This window comes from Cnephaeus nilssonii, assembly GCF_951640355.1.
Source record: "Cnephaeus nilssonii genome assembly, chromosome: 1".
NCBI classification, from domain to species: domain Eukaryota; kingdom Metazoa; phylum Chordata; class Mammalia; order Chiroptera; family Vespertilionidae; genus Cnephaeus; species Cnephaeus nilssonii.
In genome coordinates, this window is record NC_137072.1 from 73,664,140 (window position 1) to 73,679,142 (window position 15,003).

Below are 15,003 nucleotides of genomic sequence, written 5' to 3' on the forward strand. Positions count from 1 at the left end.
CAGAGAGGGAGAGCTGGCGGTTTGGAGGAATTGGCAGAGCGGGAGGCCGTGGGATGGAGACAGAGCAGGAAGGGAAAACCCAGAGTGCGAGGAGCACCAGGAATTCTGGGACTCATAGTTCTGGTGGCAAACAGATCTCCTAGACACTAGAGCAAAGTGAGTCTGTAGCAAGTTACTGTTGCAGTGGGAAATGGAGGGAAAGCAAAGGTGAGAGACATAAGTAAAATCAGAGTGTCTAGGAAAAATTAAAGGGAAAATATCCTAAAACTTCCAGGAAATCTCCACCAATGAAGCAAAGAAAAAAAAAAAGCCTCTATTATTCTGTGAGCAACAAACCCAACTGGGTTGGGGTCTCAGACTATTCTCTCATATGATTGCAAAGACAGACAGAAACTCCCAGATTGAAGAGGGCTCCCAGATTGGAGAGGGTGCAGGTCGGGCTGAGGGACCCACCTCCTGTGCATGAATCTTCATGCACCGGGCCCCTAGTCCTACATAATAAAAGGCTAATATGCAAATGACCGAATGGTGGAATGACCAGTCACTATGATGCGAGCTGACCACCAGGAGGCAGACACTCAACGCAGGAGCTGCCCCCTGGTGGTCAGTGTGCTCCCACAGGGAGAGCGCAGCTCAGCCAGAAGCTGGGCTCACAGCTGGCGAGCACAGCGGCAGTGGTGGGGACCTCTCCCGCCTCTGAGGCAATGCTAAGGATGTCTGATTGATGGCTTAGGCCCACTAAGCCATCAGTCAGACATCCCCGCAGGGCTCCCAGACTGCGAGAGGGTGCAGGGCAGGCTGAGGGACCCCCCCTAAGTGCATGAATTTTGTGCACCAAGCCTCTAGTTAGAAAATAAGAAGCTCTGAAGATGCCTCAAATGTTTTTGCCTTGGTCAGTGGGTAGTTTAGGGTGTTATTAACTAAAATGTAAAACACCACAGAAGAACCACATTTTGCCAGAAGAAAATGAGCTCTGTGTTAAACATGTTGTTTTCAATGTGAAAACTAGCAGATAGACAATTGGCTACAATATGGGTTCTGACTTATCCCCTACCTTCTTTACATTCTCATTTCTCATCAGCTTTTTGATGTTTATGCTCCAGCCATTCTGAACACCATAGTTGTGCTTCTCTAAGCAAGCCCAGCTCTTTCAATGCTGGGTATTCACATATGGCTGCTCTATCATCTTAGACTTTTCCTAAAGAAGATGACCTCTCTTGTGTCCTTTTAGTACTTCATGCATACATTATTAAAATCTATCACATCTCATTGTTCTTATACATCCACCTGTCTGCTTTCTACAGTAAATATAAGTCCAAATTAAGTGGGTCCTGATTTAATCACTTTTGAAAAATCTAGCATTTAGAATTCTTATTGGCATAAAACAGGTGTTGAGCATGTTGGTTGAGCTAATAAATAATTTAGGAAGTTGGGACTGAAGAAATGGATGTCAAGACATCAAACTATAGTTACTTTGATAAAAGTAATATTTGTTATAAAAGCACTTGAGCATCAGAGTTAAGGGCATAACTCTGGAGCAAGACTACCCGAGTTTGAATCTTATTTCAATAAGTATTATCTTTGTGGATAGTGGACATGCTACTTAACATCTGTTATTTGGTTTCCTTATTTGTAATATGGGGATAAAACTATTACCTCTCTTAAAGGTATTTGTGACCATTAAATAAGTTAGTATGCTTAATGTATAGAAATGTCTGGTACGTTAGAAAACTCAAACATTAGATATGAATTTCCTGATTGATCAGGATGGGATTTAGTTATAAGGTAGATATTAGTTGCAAGTTCACTTTCTTCCTCTCTCCTAAGATTGTATCTCCCTTTACTTAGGATCCAAGAGAAAAACAAAAGTTATATATTAACAATGAATAATGCTCTTCACCACCCAGCTCTGAGGGAAATATAATTTAGATGACTTCTATTTAGATGAAATGGCTATCATTACAGTGTTAAGAGTATTCTATTAGTCTTCATAGTAGTCAACCAGAGAGCTGGATGATGAATATATCTCTATATTCTTCTATTAAAATGTATTGAAGCAAGATATATTTGAATTGATTATATAATAAAAAACCACAATGTAAGATAGATAACATATCTGGATTTAGTTCAAGATAAATGTTTTATTTCTGAACTCTGGCTTACTTTCCTAATAATCACCAAAAATCAAATTTCTCAGCAGACTTGAATAAGGTTAATATTTTTAAAATGTGTATTGATTACATGTGCTATGTCATAATTTAATTTTTTATAATTGAAAAAGATTTGAGTATTCATGTTTAGTGTTACTTGGTATATCCATGAAGAATTCCCAATAGTATGCAAATGAAAAAATCTGTACTTTCAAAAGACTTAAAAAACAATTATACAATACTTCTCTTTTTGTATCTTTCTAACAATCGATATGGACTATAAGAATAGAAAGTTAAGCCTGGACTGAGGTGCTGCAGTACCATGAGGTGCTGGGGACATTTTGAAGGAAGAAATATTAGACTATGATGACTGATTAACTATAGAAAAAAAATGAGGGTAAAAGTCTATGGTGTCTCCAAGGTTTTAAATCTGGGAAACTAAAAGAATGGTGGAGCTACTGAAATAATATACATGCTCATAATACTTTTTGTTTTACGTATTTAAGAGATTATGGCATCTGAAACCCACAATGTTAAAAAAAATGGAACTTTTATAATAATATTGAGGATCATTCCATTGATTAGCCTAGAAAAAGGATTTCTAATTTCACTAATAGGAACATGAAGGTGGTTAAGAAATCTCCAGAATAGTTGGCTGCTTACATAAATAGAACAGTTGGACATGTTGTAAAAAGCCCAGATAAACTATGTAAGGTGATCTACCACTGAAACAAAGTTCATTATCCTTTTCCAAATTCTTGCTTTAAAAAGAAACAGTCTCCTAGAAGTGGGGGCTTTAACATGGCAAATAAAGAAAATTAACTGGCTTGCCCAGGCCACCCGCCTGAAAAATTACACCATGATAGTCCAACATATTTGCTCAACTCCTGTGATTCTGGTTCTTCACAGACAGAAAGCGAATCATCACAATAGGTTTTTACTGAGGTTTCTGAGGATCATGAAACAATGGCACAAGTTTTGTTCAGCAGTAATTTGAGATTGAATGTAGCTTTAACTTCTGGATAAAGAGACATATAAGTGAACTTGTCGCTTACTTGGTGAGGATAGAAGACCTTGGAGTGGTGGTGGATTGCCTTCCTGTGCTTAGCTATAGCTTACAGAAAGAAAAACAATACAAGACACTTGGCTGCTATGTAGACTTGTTGCCTCTTATAAAGTCACTACTTAAAAGCAAATTTGAAAAATATATAATAGTTGGTTTAAACTGGTTTCAAGCAGTCATAAAAAGGTGGTGGTCAGAACTATCATCCAAAACAGAAATAATAAATGATGGAAATATTCAGATTTTAAAACAACAATTAAGCGATTGTGGGAACAAGAAAACCATCTTACTTTGGTTCCAGGATATACTGGTAATATAGCTAAAGATGTACACGCTTATTTATTACAGTTGCATTGAAAGACTTCATCTACTAAAGAGCATTTGGTTGTTCAAAACATCCCTGAACTATATGCTTTCCAAGCAAGTCTCACTGGAGAACTGTGAACTGTGGAGAAAACAAAACCTTTTCTTTTAAAGCCACATATAAAAACCACTAAAGAAACCCTAACAATCTACTTCACATTGAAGTGGAAAAATATCCGAAAGGAGCAGTTTCAACTTTAATAAGGTGAAAGTGCACTATGAAGATTGTTCACCTTTGCTGCATTATATGGTTACTGGGCAACATTGTTGAAGAACTACTGGATCTTAATGCAATCCCTAATAAGAATATACTTTACTAGAGGTCCGGTGCACAAAAATTTGTGCACTCGGTATGGGGGTCCCTCAGTCCAGCCTGCACCCTCTCGCAGTCTGGGAACCTTCAAGGGATGTCCGACTGATGGCTTAGGCCTGCTCCCCACAGGCAATCTGGCCTCCCTCTGCGGGAGGTGACCAGCGGGCTGATCAAGGGATGGTGCCAGTGGCAAGTGGCCAGCCCCAACCCCGATTGCCCCTCTGCCGCCACTGGTCGCCACCGCCCCCCCATCACCGTCCCCTCCCTCTGCCTGCTGGCACATGTCTTGGCTGGCCTGGTGCCGCCTGCTTCCAGCCCTGCCCCCTGCCAACTGATCGTTCCACCATTTGGTCGATTTGCATATTACGCTTTTATTATATAGGACTAGAGGCCCAGTGCACGAAATTTGTGCACGGGGGTGTGTGTCCCTCAGTCCAGCCTGCACCCTCTCCAATCTGGGACCCCTCGAGGTTATGTCCAACTGCCCGTTTAGGCCCCATCCCAGTAGGATAGGGCCTAAACGGGCAGTCGGACATCCCTCTCATAATCCAGGACTGCAGGCTCCCAACTGCTCGCCTGCCTGCCTTCTGATTGCCCCTAACCACTCCCCTGCCAGCCTGATTGATGCCTAACTGTCCCCCTGCCAGCCTGTTTGCCCCTAACTGCCCTTCCCTGCAGGCCTGGTCACCCCTAACTGCCCTCCCCTGCAGGCCTGGTCACCCCTAACTGCCCTCCCATGCTGGCTTGATTGCCCCCAACTGTCCTCCCTTGCAGACCTGGTCCCTCCCAACTGCCCTCCCCTGCTGGCCATCTTGTGGTGGCCATCTTGTGTCCACATGGGGGCAGCCATCTTGTGTGTTGGAGTGATGGTCAATTTGCATATTACTCTTTTATTAGATATGATACTGTTGTGGAGCGAAGGTGAGTGAATGACCACTGGAGTCCTGATCAAATTAAAATTTAGGGAGCCTTTATTAGCCGGCAGGCGACTGCTCTGCCTTTCTCCATGCAGGGAGTCCAGAGAACAGCCCCGACCCTTTGCACAGGACTGCTTTTAAACCCATTTACCACATCTTGTTTTTGCAGAGTAAGTAATTTAAGACAAAACAGTTTTTCTTAAGTAATGTCAGGGTCATGTTATTGATGACCATGTTATTTACAGAGTCATCCTGTTCCCAAGAAAGCTGACAGTGATCTATGAAAGAAGGCCTACGTGCTGGGAAGGGGCCACGAGACCGTATCTCAAGGCCTGGGCTGGTGTCAGCACTGACAACTCTATCTGGGGCATAGTCCATGGCCTCTCTGGAATAGGAGTAGTACTAGGAGGAAGCATGCTCAAATATTCCCACTCTCTAACAGATACCATGTGAAAAAATAATATAAAACTTATTACTGGGAAAAGCAAAGACTAATCATCATTACTTTTTTTTAAGACTGTGTTTTATAATAAAACACTCAAATGTGTGCAGTATTTTATTATGTTGAAAGATCTTGAAAGTTTAAAACATCATGGAAAATAATCAATGCTAAAAGTTCTTTGTCCACACTGAGGTACTGTGTAAACAAAATGCCTTAATTATTAATAAGGCAATGTATATGATACCAAGATATGCTTTTAAAAAAAGTAAAACCAACCATGATTCTGGCATAAAAATTATGGAATTAAATCAGGGGTTTCCATTCATTTGCAATGTTGTTAAAACTTATTCCACACCATCTTTAAAACTTGAGAATATTTTTAATATCTCTGAATTTTTTTTTGTCAGAATCATCATGTCATATATGTACGTTATCTATCTATACTAGAGGCCCGGTGAACGAATTTGTGCCTCAGTGCGGTCCCTCGGCCTGGCCTGCGGTATCAGGCCAAAACCAGCTCTTTGACATCCCTGAAGGGTCCTGGATTGCAAGAGGGTGCAGGCCAAGCCAAGGGACCCCACCAGTGCACAATCAGGGCTGAGGAGGTAAGCGGGAGGTTGGTCAGCTGGGGAGGGACCGCAGGAGGGCTCCAGGGCATATCTAGCCCATCTCACTCAGTCCCGATCAGCCAGACCCCAGCAGCAAGCTAACCTATTGGTCAAAGTGTCTGCCCCCTGGTGGTCAGTGCACGTCTTAGCAACTGGTCAACCGGTCGGCTGTCTGCCCCTTGGTGGTCAGTGCACGTCATAGCAAGTGGTTGAGTAGCCTTAGCATATCATTAGCATATTATGCTTTGAATGATTGAATGGCCGACCAGTCAACTGGACACTTAGCATATTAGGCTTTTATTATATAGGATAAAAGCTTAAGCAACCATCCAACACTTCAGCCATTCAACCAGTAGCTATGATGTACACTGACCACCAGGGGGAAGATGCTGAATGCACAGGCATGGAAACATGGAACAGACTGATGAATCTCAGAGGGAAAGTGGGGAGGGCAGGAAGAGATTAACCAAAGATCTTATATGCACACTAGAGGCTCAGTGCATGGATTTGTCCACCAGTGGGGTCCCTTGGGCTGGCCTGTGGGAATTGGGCTGAAATTGTCAGTCCGACATCCTCCAAGGGGTCCTGGATTGCTAGAAGGTGCAGTCCAGGCTGAGGGACCCCACCAATGCATGAATCCATGTACCGGGCCTCTAATTCCTATATAAAAGAAAGAGGTATTTGTATGAGTGCTTAGCTAGAAATGTTCATAGAGTTGGCTAATTTGTATTCACTTTCTTTTGTATATAGATTTCTAATATTTTCAGTTCTGTATCATTTAAGCTTCATTTGAATAAATTTACTAAATATTCCCATTTTCTGCTTTTTAAAAATCTGGTTTTGTGTGAATTCTAATTGTTTTCCACTACATTATGATTTATAGAATTACATATAATGCTTTAGAAATGTTTATAATTAGTGCTGATGTTATATTTTGATTCCAACACTTTAAATTACCACCTCCTTCAATGGTAGGTATGAAAAGCCAGCAAACTATATGAGGTCTTTTTTATTTTTCTTAATACCATTTTTAGTATCAATGACTCCACTTGTGGAATGTCTTCACAGCTGTATATTTTAGCCTGTCTTGAGAGTGACTGGGATTTAAATACCACTCTTGGTGCCTACTACATCTCATCTTTAATAAGCCCAAGATTCATCTGAGCAAGGATTTTTAGTATCAAATTTCTGTGCAGTAATCCTTCAAGCACTTGAATGGAAGTCTTTAGCATTTACCCAATTAGCGACTACTGATGTGAATCCTAAACAAGCATCTTTATTGGTTTAAAAATATTAAAAATGTTATCTTCTAACAAAAAAAAAGAATAGAAAGTTAAGAAGTTTTAATGCAATTATAATTAGAATATGATTTTAATATGTTCATTAGAGAAGTGATTTATTCATAACAAACATATTATTTCATATATGGTGCTCCCTGACAAATTCATTTAGTAATATTCTTCTGACTAATTTGGTAATAAATCAAGATGTTCTATTAAGATATGGCTCCACTCCAAATTATTAATGCCTTTTAAATAAAAAAATATTATATTCTGTATCTAAATTTGAAGGACTTACCACTTATTGAATATATTTATTGTTTTGACACTATAGTGAAATATATGTACTAAAATCCTTTAAAAAATAATATATTGGTCCATTTTGACTACATAGGGCATGAAAGTAGAGTAGTTGGTCAGAATATACTCTTTTTTTCCTCAATAACAAGTCAATTCTCAACAGTTCTAAAAAATTAGGTAAATCTAAACATTCTCAATTTGGAAAAGAAATAAAGCAGTTAAATATTCTATATTTTAAAAAAAGATCAAATGAGCATGTCTCAAAGTTCTAGATTTTTCTGATGGATGTTTCTAATATTAGATGATTACATTAGCATTACCAAACAGAAAAGTCTAAGCATCTGTACAGTCTTTAAGGCCTGTCTTTTATGAAAAAATATAATACTGTTTCACTTTCCTTTGGGGATAGCAAAAGAGTCTGCTAGACCAGGCAATAATCTACATCTTAATATTGAATTTCAATGTTCTATTACAGCAATATTCACTAAAATATATATCAATCTATTTATATACACATAATTCATATTGCTTATGAAATTGTAATCACTAATCCACTTGTCTTAATTTATTTGCTACTAGAGGCCTGGTGCATGAAAATTCATGCACTGGAGGTGAGGTCCCTCAGCCCTGCCTGCTCCCTCTCACAGTCTGGGAGCCCTCAGGGGCGGAAGACAACCCAGTGATCAGGGGAAGGCGACACCCTCATCACACCTCTGCTGCTGCCATTGCCAGCAGTGCAAGCCTTGGCTGGCCCTGGTTATCTGAGCTTCAGGCCAGCCCTGGGCGACTGGGGGGCTGAGAGGACTGGGGGATTTCGGAGGCAGGCAGGGCTGAGCGGACTGGGCACCGTCATCTTATGGCTGTGGGTGCTGCCATCTTTGATGGCATGGCAGTCAATTAGCATATTCCTTCCTTATTGGCTGTGGGCGCTGCCATCTTTTGCGAGGGTGTGATAGTCAATTAGCATAATCCCTCTTTATTAGATAGGATAATGTTTAAAAATTTCAGAGCTATTTCAACAGAGACTTTTCTCAAATAAAGTTGTTTCTTTCACTCCAAAAAGGAATATCCCTAAATAATTTAATGGTCTTGTATTTCCTAATAGGAAAAATAGAAATTGATGACTTTTTAATGAACAAGTACTATCCAACGGTCAAGGTACCAAATGGGCACAAAGTGAAGTGTCCTTCATTTGATAAGGAAAGAATGTAATTGGTATAAAGAACAAGAAAGTCCATTCTAAGATCTGATTCTTGAAATATGTATAGATAATTTAGATAAAATAATGACATCAAAGAAAAGTATACATGAGAGCTAGAAAAAAATAAAAAGGCTGGCAATAGCCTCTTTGACCCATGGATCTAGTATGATGTACTGGGGATTTAAAATTCTTACTAATGCTTTAAAGTATTATTATATTCTGTGAAATCATCTGTTCATTATTAACCACCAGTTAAAAAAATTAGTGAGCATCAACACTTCATACATTGAGAAAATAGTATGATTTAAAGTGGTGACACATGTCTTGTCTTCTTCATAATCCTCATAAAGAAAAAAATTAAAGAAAAGCACATGTGAGTTTCCTTTAGGGGGAGTTTTGTGAATTGGATAGTCTAAAATACTCTCCCCACTTAAAAAGATTACTACTGATGAATACAATATAACAACTATGATTTGAAATGCATACTGGAGAGTGTAAGAGAATAGGGAAATCGCGAGGATCAAAAGATGGTAGCGAAGCATAGCTGGAACCACGAGTCTCCTGGGAGCCTTTGCCAGCACCTAGTGCTTGTATTTTAATGAGCACAAATGGAACAAAGGACATGGGTGCAGAACCATGCACATAAGGAGGAACTGAACACCACTGAAACCAAAATTCTGGAAAAGTTATAAAATGTTAAACCTTTAATATAAAGGGTGAGGGGAGAGTCAAGGCAAAAAAAGTACTAGCACAAGTCAGGGAAAGGTGTCTGTCTAAGCCCATGCTGTGAGAGAAACATAATTCCCTTGAGATATTAAAACCATAATTGTATCCCTTGGACAAGTTTAGTATTCGAACTTATGTTCTCTGGCTGGTTCTATACGCATAACGTAATGAATTAGTTGATGAGATCACAGATTAATAACACTGTTAAGTTCAAAGAAGAAATGAAAACAGATGTCTCTAAAACTAGACCTTGCAATATCCCCGAGATTAAGATCAACCGAACAGAAGCTCACAGTCAAGGATTATAATGAACAAAAGGATGGTGTCACCAAATGAGACTCAAAAGAAACAACTTTCAATTCAATTCTCAAGTTCTTTATGATATTGGAATTATTGGAAACCCAATATAATATTACGCATCATAAATATTTAAGGAAATAAAACAGGGTACCCAAAACATAAGCAAGACCTTTTTTTGATGAAGGTAACTGCCTCAGTTTATCCCTTGGCTGAAGTCCTTTATCTCATTGAGGACCAGCACCTTGAATAGCACTGCCCTGGACACTGCAGCACTTAGATGTGTCCAGCACCTCATATCTCATCAGTAGGTATTTGTTGAATGAGAACTTTGACTCAATGCCCCCTGTTGTAACATGCAAAATTTAACCCTTTGCACTCGCTTGCTTTTTTCTCGATTCCTTTATTCTACTCGGGATTTAATTTTTTAAATATCCCAGATTTTACAAAGCATGGCAGTAGAATAAAAAACTGGAGTTTCTTTTCATACAAACTTATTTATTTGGATTTTTTTATATTTCAAATTATTGATACATTCAATAACCGTCACACTCGACATCCGAGTGCAAAAGGTTAACAGTAGATATTTTTACTTTAAATCAACATTTCATTACCAAATGCACCTGGGAACTAAGATTGTTAGAATCCTTTGAGAGGTACACAAAATACACTCAAAAGGAATATTGCATTCAAAACATTATGAATAATTTGTCTGACTGAAAGCTATTTCCTCCCCAAACTAATGATGGCATACTCACTGTGGCAGAATTGTGTTATGTTTGCTTTAACGGACAGTCTTAATAAAAGCTAAGGAAGTTAAGACCATCTCACCCTTCTTTCTACTTTTAGAAGACTAAAGTGGGTAATCATAGATTGCAATTCCACTATTATTTATAGTGAAATGGCTGAGAAATTGGTCCTTGTTGCAATTGAATAATCAATGGATCTGACACAACTGTTTTATCTGAGCCTTTTATATTTGTGCTATTGAGGGTTCTTTTTATCACCTATGTATATGAGAAACATGGGACAAATTCTACCATATGAATACCCAGCTGTTCTAGTTCCTTTCCAGGAAAGGGAACTCTGAGGTATTAAACATTGCATGACTCTGATGTCCCACTTTATGCTGGGGAGTATATGACTATTCTTAATTTGCAAGGAAAAATAAGATTTTTTGCTTAGTCATGACTTTTTAAAATTTGAATTAGAAAAAGCAGTAATAAATTTTAGTGCAAAGGGATAGTGGTATAAGGCACACACATACTGTAATTCATGTACATTAAATGAGAGAAATAGTTCACCACCAAGACAGGGAGTACAAAAGAATAGGGAAATCCCGAAGATGGGCACAAACAATTCTTTAGAGCAGACTGAGGGCAGCCATCCTGTTGCATAGTAAGTAGCATACCTTTAATCCTATAGACTTCCAATATATTGGCTTTAAATCAATAAAGGGTCCACACTCCCTAAATGTGAACTGCACATAATGATCTCCATCCAAAGAGTACAGGGGATGGAGCCCTAGCCAGTTTGGCTCAGTGGATAGAGAGTCTGCCTGCATTCCAAAGGGACTCGGGTTTGATTCCTGTCAAGGGCACATACTTTGGTTACAGGCTCCTCCCCAGCCAGGGCCCTGGTCAGGGATCATGCAGGAGGCAATCAATTGATGTGTTTCTCTCACATCAATGTTTCTCTCTGTCTTTCCTCCTCTCTTCCACTCTTTCTAAAAATCAATGGAAAAATATCCTCAGGTGAGGATTAACAACAAAGAAAGAAAGAAAGAAAGAAAGAAAGAAAGAAAGAAAGAAAGAAAGAAAGAAAGGAAGGAAGGAAGGAAGGAAGGAAGGAAGGAAGGAAGGAAGGAAGGAAGGAAGGAAGGAAGGAAGGAAGGAAGGAAGGAAGGAAGGAAGAAAGAAAGAAAGAAAGAAAGAAAGAAAGAAAGAAAGAAAGAAAGAAAGAGAAAGGGATGGAGCAAGAACAACTTTATAATGGAGAAAACTGGCAAATACTTCACCCAGGTGACCAAGGTCAACATCAATCATATTGATAACATGTACCCTTGATATGAGATGGTAACAATGGCATTTTATCTTTGCAGACTTCCTCTTCAATTTTCAGTCTAATCAGGAGAAAAACATCAGATAAATACCTATAGAGGGACATTCTACAAAATACCTGATGAGTATTTCTGCCGTGCCTCCCGTGGACTAAATCAACTAGAAGCCAAGGTGGGCAGGGAAGCCAGGGAATGTAGTTCTTTGAGACAGAGAATATAGAAAGGAAAGGGCAACAAAAAGAGGTATATAATAAATGTTCCAATATTTCCTTTAATCTAATCTTTTATATGTTATACAGAAAATTATAAGACTGTCTATTTTTAAAAATCTATTTGTTTCTGCTCTAAATGAGAAGATGTCTATATGTATTTGCTCCTAGGGAACTTTAATTAGTGTTTAGTAATCTATTTCATTTTTACCCTCTCCTTTCTCATTTCTTACTCTTATTTTTTGAGAAAAAAAAAGTAATGTTTTTACATTTAATATTCAGAATTATCATCATTTCATAATCAGTTTTACTTCACGTACTTTATTTTCTTGAACCAACTGTAATATTTCTCAAATTATTTTTATGCAAAAGAGTATTGTAAAACAAATGTCAAAAGATTTCTTAGCTTAATACGGTCATTGTGAAAAAAGGTTTTGAAAAATCCCTACTTTTCTGCTATTTTATTGATATAGGGGAAATCAGACTAACTCTTAGTGATCAGAGACCAGTTGAATATTCTGAATTTTCCATTATGGCCAACCATATTGCGTGTCTGGGATTAAGCAGCATTTTGAAAGGGAAAGAATGTCTGATTTTCATGGGTGAGGCACCTCAGAAAGAATCAGAGGCATAAAGTTTTGTGAGGTTTCTTTAAAGTGACCAGATATTCCAGTTTTGTCAAATTCTGAACTTTCATAACATTGAGGAAATTGCACTACTATTCATGGACTCTCTAGGTCAGGGGTCCTCAAACTTTTTAAACAGGGGGCTAGTTCACTGTCCCTCAGACCGTTGGAGGGCCGGACTATAGTTTTAAAAAAAACTATGAACAAATTCCTATGCACACTGCACGTATCTTATTTTGAAGTAAAAAAAAAAAAAAAAAACGGCAAAAACACCCGCATGTGGCCTGTGGGCCATAGTTTGAGAACGCCTGCTCTAGGTCATGCTTTCAGCTGAGAGACCGAGTGAGTCAAGCTGTGTCCCACTGTATCTAAAACAAGACATAATACTTAGAGAAAGAAGTTCCTTCCTGCAGTGTTCGATGGCATCTTACTTTCTCAGAATTCCTGTTGGAAGCCCTTTGTTGAAATTCTCACAATAGCAGAAATAATTCCTTATGCCCAAGAAAACAGAAGACAAAGTTAATTCTAGGGAACCAATTAAAGCAAAATCAATACAGATATCAAATTAAAGTTTAGAAAAATAGGCAGATGACTTTCAATCCACTTAAGAGTCAAATGGTATGGTAGAGATAGATAGATGATAGGTAGATAGATAGATAGATAGATAGATAGATAGATAGATAGATAGATAGATAGATAGATATTTTTAAATTCAAAGATTGTTGTGTTAGGTATCCATGAGCTGAAACACAAATCTTAGCATATGCTTCTCCCCCAACTCCCCCAGGAGGCTGTAAGTATAGCTATGAAGACAAGATGCTGACTACAATGCTCCACTTTCAGAACCAATTCCAGCACCACCAGGGATGTCATTACTCTGAAATATGCCATGGCCAAATGGCAACATGATTTAAGCAGAATGGCTGTGCCTCAGAAAAATTAAAGAAAATAAATGCACTTTACCGTCATATCCTGAACAGCAATGGCCAAGTTCTCATGGGGAGGAGTGGGGGAAAGGGTACACGGGAGCAGAGCTGCACGGTCTGCAGCCGGAACAGTAGAGAGAAAGCAGAACAAATACCTTAAAACTGCTCACTGGTGGCGAGAGCTTTATCCCTCCAATATCAGCAATTAGCAAGAGATTGATATGTAGACTAAAATATTTTTCCAGTGGAAAACTTCATCTTCTTCGTACACAAAGTAATGACTTTTTCTCCCCATGTTCCCCGAATTCCAAAAAGAATGTCATCACACAAACTAAAGATATATTCAATGTTCTCACTGGAAGATATTTCTCTTTTCTGAACCTCAAAGGAGTCTTTGGTCTCTTCAGTTTTCCCACCCCTCCCACATACTGCTTCCAGATTAATCTACCTGAAACAAACAAGCAAACAAATAGAACTGTTTACATACCGCGTAGAGCATACAGTCTTAGAGAGAGAAAGCAACAACAATCCTTCAATCTGAATTGTATAGAACATATTTTACATTTTTGTCTTCTCTTTTCTGGACACTAGGATTGTGATTGCATTGTTGGTTGAGGTCAAGGTCCAGACTGTTCAGTCATCAGTAATTTTTTGTCCCGGAGCTGAGAAAAAAGCCCTGGTTAGACACACTGTGGAAGAATGAGCAGAATGTGGTTTTGAAAGTTTGGGAACTAGAATGGACCAGAAAACAGGAACAAGGGACCATTATCCTAAAGAACAGGAGATGGAGAGCCTTCACAGTGGAACTAAACTAGAAACAGCGTAGAAGAGGGATAATCCAAATGCAGTCCAGGTCAATGGCCAGACAGAAAAGGCAGGATGCAGGAATTAGTCAGTGAGTTCATTAAGACCGTGAAGTCACAACCAACTCAAGCAAAAATAAATAAGGATCCAAACTCTGTGTGTAGGCAGGAGGTAGGGAGGAAGCAACAGGCTTGGTAGGCAACTGACTGGCAGGCAAGGGATGGTACAAGGCCAAAGAGGAGTCTGAGTAGCTGTGTCAAACAGTATGTGCATTTGAGGCTTGCTTTTATGATTGACAAGTGCAGTGGTTCTCAAAGTGTGGCCCCCAGACTAGCAGCAATGGAGTCACCTGGGACTAATAAGGAATGTAAATTCTTGGTCCCATGTCAGACCTACTCAATCAGAAACTGGCTCTCTAGGTGTAGAACTCCCCACCACAACTGCTATGCTGCACCCAGCCCTCTGGGTGATTCTGACGCTCACTAAAATGTGAGAACCACTGGACTGGCAGGGTAGCTTAAAAGCAGGAAGTCCAGTGGACTGTAAAAAGCCCATAGAGATTCTTTCCTTGGAACTTCCATTTTGATAATTTCACGTAACAAAACAGCAAATTCTGCTTATTCAAAAGGCATTCCAGATAGCTTTTATTTGTCCCTTCCAATCTACTTTCCACCCTGCGCTGCGCCCCTGAACGGGGGTCGCATCTAAGTGCTCCCTGG

The 15,003-nt window shown here is 39.2% G+C and overlaps 1 protein-coding gene and 1 pseudogene across 2 annotated transcripts in view; one reads left to right on the forward strand and one right to left on the reverse strand.

Moving 5' to 3' along the window:
* The window catches only part of NPFFR2 (neuropeptide FF receptor 2), a gene marked incomplete at its 3' end in the record, with an annotated part of 83,811 nt that extends 69,763 nt beyond the window's left edge, over window positions 1-14,048 (reverse strand). Inside the window, exon 1 of the mRNA XM_079772845.1 lies at window positions 13,968-14,048. The remainder of the gene's footprint in view (window positions 1-13,967) is intronic.
* Window positions 2,662-3,570, forward strand: LOC307101050 (KATNB1-like protein 1; annotated as a pseudogene). Its single transcript has one exon. The product of its transcript is annotated as a KATNB1-like protein 1 (transcript).
* Window positions 14,049-15,003: the final 955 nt, after the last annotated feature.